Raw genomic sequence first — 9,863 nt, 5'->3', positions numbered from 1 at the left:
TGAAGTTTCTTGACATAAGCATCGCATCCCCAAACTTTTAGAAACGACAGCTTAGGTTTCTTCCCAAACCATAATTCATACGGTGTCGTCTCAACGGATTTCGACGGAGCCCTATTTAAAGTGAATGCGGCAGTCTCAAAAGCATAGCCCCAAAATGATAGCGGTAAATTGGTAAGAGACATCATAGATCGCACCATATCTAATAGAGTGCAATTACGATGTTCGGACACACCATTACGCTGAGGTGTTCCAGGCGGCGTGAGTTGTGAAACTATTCCACATTTTCTTAAGTGTGTGACAAATTCGTGACTCAAGTATTCTCCCCCACGATCTGATCGCAAGAACTTGATTCTCCTGTCATGTTGATTCTCAACCTCACTCTGAAATTCCTTGAACTTTTCAAAGGTTTCAGACTTCTGTTTCATTAAGTAGACATACCCATATCTACTCAAGTGATTAGTGAGGGTGAGAACATAACGATAACCACCGCGAGCCTCAACACTCATTGGACCGCACAAATCTGTATGTATGATTTCCAATAAGTTGGTTGCTCGCTCCATTGTTCCTAAGAACGGAGTCTTGGTCATCTTACCCATGAGGCATGGTTCGCACGTGTCAAATGATTCGTAATCAAGAGACTCTAAAAGTCCATCCGCATGGAGCTTCTTCATGCGTTTGGCACCTATGTGACCAAGGCGGCAGTGCCACAAGTATGTGGGACTATCATTATCAACCTTACATCTTTTGGTATTCACACTATGAATATGTGTAGCATTACGCTCGAGATGCATTAAGAATAAACCATTCACCATCGGAGCATGACCATAAAACATATCTCTCATATAAATAGAACAACCATTATTCTCGGATTTAAATGAGTAGCCGTCTCGTATTAAACGAGATCCTGATACAATTTTCATGCTCAAAGCTGGCACTAAATAACAATTATTGAGGTTTAAAACTAATCCCGTAGGTAAATGTAGAGGTAGCGTGCCGACGGCGATCACATCGACCTTGGAACCATTCCCGACGCGCATCGTCACCTCGTCCTTCCCTAGTCTCCGCTTATTCCGTAGCTCCTGCTTTGAGTTACAAATGTGAGCAACTGCACCGGTATCAAATACCCAGGAGCTACTACGAGTACTGGTAAGGTACACATCAATTACATGTATATCACATATACCTTTCGTGTTGCCGGCCTTCTTGTCCGCTAAGTATTTGGGGCAGTTTCGCTTCCAGTGACCACTTCCCTTGCAATAAAAACACTCAGTCTCGGGCTTGGGTCCATTCTTTGGCTTCTTCCCGGCAGCTTGCTTACCGGGCGCGGCGACTCCCTTGCCGTCCTTCTTGAAGTTCTTCTTACCCTTGCCTTTCTTGAACTTAGTGGTTTTATTCACCATCAACACTTGATGTTCCTTTTTGACTTCTACCTCTGCTGATTTCAGCATTGCAAATACCTCAGGAATGGTCTTTTCCATCCCCTGCATATTGAAGTTCATCACAAAGCTCTTGTAGCTCGATGGAAGCGACTGAAGGATTCTGTCAATGACCGCGTCATCCGAGAGATTAATTCCCAGCTGAGTCAAGCGGTTATGTAACCCAGACATAGTGAGTATGTGCTCACTAACAGAACTATTTTCCTCCATCTTACAGCTAAAGAACTTGTCGGAGACTTCATATCTCTCGACCCGAGCATGAGCTTGAAAAACCATTTTCAGCTCTTCGAACATCTCATATGCTCCGTGTCTCTCAAAACGCTTTTGGAGCCCCGGTTCTAAGCTGTAAAGCATGCCACACTGAATGAGGGAGTAATCACCAGCACGTGTCTGCGAAGCGTTCATAACGTCTTGGTTCTGTGGGACGGGTGCATCACCAAGCGGTGCTTCTAGGACATAATCTTTCTTGGTAGCTATGAGGATGATCCTCAGGTTCCGGACCCAGTTCGTATAGTCACTGCCATCATCTTTCACCTTGGTTTTCTCTAGGAACGCATTGAAGTTGAGGACAACATTGGCCATTTGATCTACAAGACATATTGTAAAGATTTTAGACTAAGTTCATGATAATTAAGTTCATCTAATAAAATTATTCAATGAACTCCCACTTAGATAGACATCCCTCCAGTCATCTAAGTATAACATGATCCGAGTTGACTAGGCCATGTCCGATCATCACGTGAGACGGACTAGTCAACATCGGTGAACATCTTCATGTTGATCGTATCTTCTATACGACTCATGCTCGACCTTTCGGTCTTCTGTGTTCCGAGGCCATGTCTGTACATGCTAGGCTCGTCAAGTCAACCTAAGTGTATTGCGTGTGTAAATCTGTCTTACACCCGTTGTATGTGAACGTTGGAATCTATCACACCCGATCATCACGTGGTGCTTCGAAACAACGAACTGTCGCAACGGCGCACAGTTAGGGGGAACACTTTCTTGAAATTATTATGAGGGATCATCTTATTTACTACCGTCGTTCTAAGTAAACAAGATGCAAAAACATGATAAACATCACATGCACTCAAATAATAGTGACATGATATGGCCAATATCATATAGCTCCTTTGATCTCCATCTTGGGGCTCCATGATCATCTTGTCACCGGCATGACACTATGATCTCCATCATCATGATCTCAATCATCGTGTCTCCATGAAGTTGCTCACCAACTATTACTTCTACTACTATGGCTAACGCTTTAGCAATAAAGTAAAGTAATTACATGACGTTTATGTTGACACGCATGTCATAAATAAATAAAGACAACTCCTATGGCTCCTCCCGGTTGTCATACTCATCGACATGCAAGTCGTGATTCCTATTACAAGAACATGATCAATCTCATACATCACATATATCATTCATCATTCATCACAACCTTTTGCCATATCACATCACAAAACACTTGCTGCAAAAACAAGTTAGACGTCCTCTAATTGTTGTTGCAAGTTTTTTACGTGGCTGTTATAGATTTCTAGCAAGAACGTTTCTTACCTACGCCAAAACCACAACGTGAATTGCCAATTTCTATTTACCCTTCATAAGGACCCTATTCATCGAATCCGATCCGACTAAAGTGGGAGAGACAGACACCCGCCAGCCACCTTATGCAACTAGTGCATGTCAGTCGGTGGAACCGGTCTCACGTAAGCGTACGTGTAAGGTTGGTCCGGGCCGCTTCATCCCACGATGCCGCTGAATCAAGATAAGACTAGTAACGGCAAGCAAATTGACAATATCAACGCCCACAACTACTTTGTGTTCTACTCGTGCATAGTAACTACGCATAGACCTAGCTCTGATACCACTGTTGGGGAACGTTGTAGAAAACAAAAAAATTTCCTACGTTTCACAAAGATCAATCTATGGAGTCAACTAGCAACGAGAGGAGAGTGCATCTACATACCCTTGTAGATCGCGTGCAGAAGCATTCAAGAGAACGGGGATGATGGAGTCGTACTCGCCGTGATCCAAATCACCGATGACCAAGCGCCGAACGGACGGCACCTCCGCGTTCAACACACATACGGAGCGGATGACGTCTCCTCCTTCTTGTTCCAGCAAGGGGGAAGGAGAGGTTGATGAAGATCCAGAAGCACGACGGCGTGGTGGTGGATGCAGCAGTGAACGCAGCAGGGCTTCGCCGAGCTTCTGCGAGAGGGAGAGGTGTAGCAGGGGAGAGGGAGGAGCCAAGGCTTTAGCTGCGGCTGTCCTCCCTCCCCCCTTTATATAGGCCCCCTAGGGGGGTGCGCCGGCCCTAGGAGATGGGATCTCCTAGGGGGGCGGCGGCCAAGGGGGTGGAGTACCCCCCAAGGCAAGTGGAGGCGCCCCCTCCCGTAGCGTTCCCAACCCTAGGCGCATGGGGGGCCCAAGGGGGGGGGCGCACCAACCCACTATGGGCTGGTTCCCCTCCCCACTTCAGCCCATGGGGCCCTCCGGGATGGGTGGCCCCACCCGGTGGACCCCCGGGACCCATCCGGTGGTCCCGATACAATACCGGTGACCCCGAAACTTTCCCGATGGCCTAAACTACACTTCCTATATATAATTATTCACCTCCGGACAATTCCGGAACTCCTCGTGACGTCCAGGATCTCATTCGGGACTCCGAACAACTTTCAGATTACTGCATACTCATATCTATACAACCCTAGCATCACCGAACCTTAAGTGTGTAGACCCTACGGGTTCGGGAGACAAGCAGACATGACCGAGACGATTCTCTGGTCAATAACAAACAGCGGGATCTAGATACCCATGTTGGATCCCACATGCTCCTCGATGATCTCATCGGATGAACCATGATGTCGAGGACCTAATCAATCCCGTACTCAATTCCCTTTGTCAATCGGTACGTTACTTGCCCGAGACTCGATCGTCGGTATCCCAATACCTTGTTGAGTCTCGTTACCGGCAAGTCACTTTACTCGTACCATAATGCATGATCCCATGATCAACCACTTGATCACATTGAGCTCATTATGATGATGCATTACCGAGTGGGCCCAGAGATACCTCTCCGTCATACGGAGTGACAAATCCCAGTCTCGATTCGTGCCAACCCAACAGACACTTTCGGAGATACCTGTAATGTACCTTTATAGTCACCCAGTTACGTTGTGACGTTTGGCACACCCAAGGCACTCCTATGGTATCCGGGAGTTGCACAACCTCATGGTCTAAGGAAATGATACTTGACATCCAGAAAAGCTACAACAAACGAACTACACGATATTTGTGCTATGCTTAGGTTTGGGTCTTGTCCATCACATCATTCTCCTAATGATGTGATCCCGTTATCAATGACATCCCCATGTCCATAGCCAGGAAACCATGACTATCTGTTGATCTACGAGCTAGTCAACTAGAGGCTCACTAGGGACACATTGTGGTCTATGTATTCACACATGTATTACGATTTCCGGATAATACAATTATAGCATGAATAATAGACAATTATCTTGAACAAGGAAATATAATAATCATTTTATTATTGCCTCTAGGGCATATTTCCAACAAGGAGCCCCCTGCTTGATCGAATCATTGGCGTTGTTGAGTGTAGAAAAATGTTTTGAGTCATTTAGGATTATGTATATCGGAGAGTAGGATTATTTTTACTCCTCAGTCCCTTCGTCGCTCTGGTCAGGCATCCTGACGTAGAGTTTTGACTCTTCTCTTCTCAAATTTCACTAAAAAAATTTAGGATCATGCAGGTATCTTGGAATCGTTCCAATGGTTTTGTGACGAGAACGTTGTTCTTGGTGCCTCCTGACATTTAGGGGTTGTGGCAGTGTCCCGGGGAGTTGAGCTCCGAGGTGTTGTCGTCACAATTTTGTCGTTGCAATTCTGGAATACCTGAGTTTCGCCGACATCGAAAGTCTCTTTTATGTAGTTGTTGGTGAGATAACCTCGACGCCACCCAGTACTGGGGCGGTAGTTCGGGAGTATCGCCATAACTCGTATAATAGATGCTTTTCGAAGGTTGAGGTAAATGATTTCCGAAGGTTTCTTGGTTATGTGTTGAAGGATGGATACAGCTAGATGTAGGATTTGTTAGTTTTGGGTGAGATATTATGCTTCCCCTGTATCCCCAACACCTGATTGCATAACCGGAAAGTTTTAGGAGTTTCTAAGTGGGAATTCAACTAGCTCTTAGGATATCTTTCCGACAGATGTATGACATGAAATTGGGGTTCGACGTCTAGTGGTCCGCCTATCCATGGTTGGTTTAAAGTGGTCTCGTTGTGTCTTAAAGAGTCCTTAGCTATGCTGACTCGGGGACACTTCGTATGTCATGTGCATTGCCTTGTACATGATGGTGTTGTACGATCGAGCCCGTGTGGGCCCCACCATGAAAACTTCAGACGAAATCTCTATCATATGTTTGTTCCGGCTTATTTTGAAAGCCAATCCTTTGTTTTCTTTTATTTGTCGTATTCGAGTTGCTTCGAAGTCAGATGTTGATTCCATACCTTTGCTAAGCGGTGTTCTCATACTCCGATGTGAATACCAATCCTTCATGATAATCGAGATTGTCATGTCAATCCTTTTCAACCAGTGTGTATCTCTTCAAGTGGATCCAATCATTTTCGACATCCGCAAGATCAATTATCAGTTCTTCTCAATGATGTTTGTTGCATCCATCCCAAGTTGCCCTTGTTTTCCCGCCCACCCACCCTTTTTTCGAGGACCTAGATTTCTTAATCAAGTATCATCTTATTGATGAGAAGTCTCTCCATTCTTTTCCTTCAATGTTCTTATCCGGTGCTTGTGAAGATGCTCTACAAGTTCATCATTATTCGTTCTTTTTCTTCTCCGGTGGACGCAAATCAAGCCTTCAGTGTTGATCATACTCCTTTCCTTGTTTCTAATGCATTCTCATGCCGGTGCACCTCTTAATCATTCACTACTCGCTATTCATTATTCCGGAGTGCTGAAGATATCTCAGAAGATTCATGTTTCCACTCTGCATTCATTCAAGATCTTTCGAGGATGTTATCTCATTCAAGCAACTTAATTCTACCGGCGCAATATCTCGTTTAAATCACTTCAACGGTGTTTCTTTTCAGTGGGCCCTAACCCACAGGTCTTTACCCAGGATCTTACCTGAGTCTTCTAATTTTTCTGGAGCTATCCTAAATTCTTTTCAAAGTTTGATGTAAGAATGAATTTTTCATCAGTCAAATGCTTTTCTCCAAGATCTTTCAAATTCTTTTCATCATTGGCTCTACCTTTTATATTCTTCATTCTGGAGTGCCTCAACAATTCTTGGTGCTGTTTCTCGTCGTCATTCTCATATTTGAAGACCGAAGAAGAATTTTTCCTCCATATCTTGCTCCATTCGCTTCAAGATTCATGGTGCTAGCTTGTTGACATCCTCTCATAATTGTTTTCGATTGTGAGAATTCTTTTCTCTCATCCAGAGCTATTCAGGAGTCTTTTCAGTTTGATTCTCCACAGCCCATCATTTCAGAGGATTTATTCATTCTCAGATTTCAGCTATCATTCTCAAAATCTTACCGGTGCATCATCCAAGTTTTCTCTAATCAGCTCGGGATCTCTTCGTTTCACTTGTACCTATATTCTCTCAAACATCTTCGCTCATTTGCAAATTCTTCCCGGTGTTTCTTTATCTTTTCTTCGTTCATTTGAAATTCTTACCGGTGGTTCGTTCAAGATTTCTTTTTCTTTGTTATTGTATCAATTCATTCGTTGTTTCAATCCTACCGGTGGTTCGTTGAAGACCTTCTCAAGTTTGCGCTATATCTCGCTTAATCCTTTCTACGAGAATAAGTAGTGTGCCAAATCCATTGGTTGTCATCAATTTAATTCTTGAAGGATAAGCATAATGTAATTCTTATTCTTTTTTCATCGAGTGAATTCAATTCCTTATTCCGGAGGCTCATCATATCACATTCTCGGTTCGAGATGCCTTATCTTTCTTTCTAGAGTTCTAAGTTTCTTCCACATTATCTCGTCGCGAAGCTCCATCTAAATCATCGCAAAGAGTCACTTTCTGTTTTCAACTTCTCTTTCTTTTTGTTACCATTTTTGTTACCGGAGTTTCTTCACAAAGGCTCTACTTGACGGCTCATCAAGGATTTAATCCCTTCTCGAAGTGTTCATCAAGATTATTTTCAGAGGAGCTCAAGTATTCTTCATCTTGCATTACGAAGTGCTAATCTTTCTATCTTATCATTGGAGGTGGTATTATGTCATTCTTGATAATTTGAGTTCATGTTTCATGATTCACAAGTTATCAAGAATGAGGTACGTTAAATCCATCATTTTCTTCATTGGAGTATCTTGGGTTATATTTCACCTAAAGCCTTCCCTAAGGATTGTTCCTATTTATGGTGCTTATAAATGACCCAAGTTCTTCTTTTATCCTCCCGGTGAATAAGTTCCTCGTCTCCTTGTTCATATCAATCCAATCTACCGTTTCCATCAATGGCAGAATTTCACCTCAGGTTGAGAAGTTTTCTATAAGCCCACAACAAGCTTACTCTTTTCGTTGTTGGTTTTCCAACAACTCCGTTCGACACTTCTCCTAAGGATGCCTTTTCAAGCTCCTTTGTGGTAGAAGCAGGCATTTTCTTCTCCATTTTTTCTTCCGGAGGCGTTGTGATGTTGCCCTCTTCAACCCATCTTCTTGTTTTTTCAGGATCATGATCCTTCCTTGCTTATCCATTTTACCGGAGTGTTGTGCCCTTTTTTCTCAAGTCCTTTTCATCCTATCAATTCTTGCATCTCTTTTCAACCGGAGTGCTTTCAACTTTGTTCTTTTCATCTGTTCTTTCTTTCAATTTGTTCACTCTCTCAAGGTTCTTTGGTTTCACTCGTTTGTCAAAGAAGCAACTTAGTTTTACCTATTCTTTTTCTCTTCCGTTTTTCCCTCCGGTGCCATTCTAGATCTCGGGACGAGATCCTCTCGTAGTGGTGGAGTGTTGTAACACCCCGAGGCTGTGTGCCAGGTGTCTTCCAGTTATTCGTTGTTGTTGCCTTGTCTTTTGCTTGCATGTCATGCATTTCATATCATGTCATCTTGTGCATCGCATTTGCATACATGTTCGTCTCATGCATCCAAGCATTTTCCCCGTTGTCCGTTTTGCATTCCGGCGCTCCTATGTCCTCCGACGCCTCCTTTTGTCTCTTTTCATGTGCGGGTGTTAAACGTTCTCGGATTGGACCGAGACTTGCCAAGCGGCCTTGGTTTACTACCGGTAGAGCGCCTGTCAACTTTCGTACCATTTGGACTTCGTTTGATACTCCAACGGTTAACTGAGGAACCGCAAAGGCCTCGTGTGTGTTGCAGCCCAACACCCTTCCAAAGTGGCCCAAAACCCTCCAAAACCCCCTCCATCATCTCGGTCGTTTGATCACGATCGCGTGGCCGAAAACCGCACCTCATTTGGACTCTCCTAGCTCCCTCTACCTATATATTGGTGATCCCCTCCAAAAATTTCGCGGAAGAAACCCTAGATCTTACTTCCCTCCGCGCCGCCGGACATGTCCACCCGCCGGCGGATGTGTCCACCCCGCCGCCACGTCGCCCCGACCAACCGGGAGGCGACACGTCACTAAGGATGGCAATTTTACTCATGAACATGGATATCCGACCCGAATGGACAGGGTCTGGATATGCTTTTGTGTCCAAGGACGCCGCCCAAACCCGACCCGGTTGCTCGTGGGTAGGGCATGGATATAATATTGTACCCATGGATATATCCAAACCCGACCCGATAGTGTGACTTAGTGGGCCAAAATCTTCTATCCCTACCCCACAGTAACATGTCCCACTGCAATTTTACCCTTTGTTATCTAAAACATGTAAAAAAATTGCACAATCTCCATAGTAAGTTCTATTAGTTGACATTCAATCCCCTATGTAACATACTCCAATGCCCCTTCCCTTATTTTTATCTCCTTGTTAAATGACTCATCATTCAAAACTATTAGAAAAATACTAAATGATCTTAGCTTGTTAGTGGATGTTGGTTTATCATAAGTTGATGTTTAGCATAAGTGAGGCCTAGCTTGCCACAAGGTGAAGAATGGAGGAGCTTATGTTAACATTGTGTTATGTGTAATTTATATTTCTTGAGAGGACCCAACGTATATCCAGTGGGTATGGATATCCATCGGGTTTGGACATGGACACAATTTATCACCCATGGATTTTTCCGTGGATGGACAAAAACTGTCTTCATGGATATGGATATGGATTTAATATTGGTCAACCCGATCCAAACCCGTCCCATTGCCATCCTTACATGTCACCAACCCCGCCGCCTCAGCCACTCCGGGCGCGCCATGTCACCCGCGTGCCGCCCCACTTCGCCGTCGGGCCCGCGGGGCACG

This window comes from Triticum dicoccoides, chromosome 7A (assembly GCF_002162155.2).
Source record: "Triticum dicoccoides isolate Atlit2015 ecotype Zavitan chromosome 7A, WEW_v2.0, whole genome shotgun sequence".
In the NCBI taxonomy this organism is placed as follows: domain Eukaryota; kingdom Viridiplantae; phylum Streptophyta; class Magnoliopsida; order Poales; family Poaceae; genus Triticum; species Triticum dicoccoides.
The sequence above is the reverse complement of the archived record's forward strand: the minus strand, read 5'-3'. Positions refer to the sequence as shown.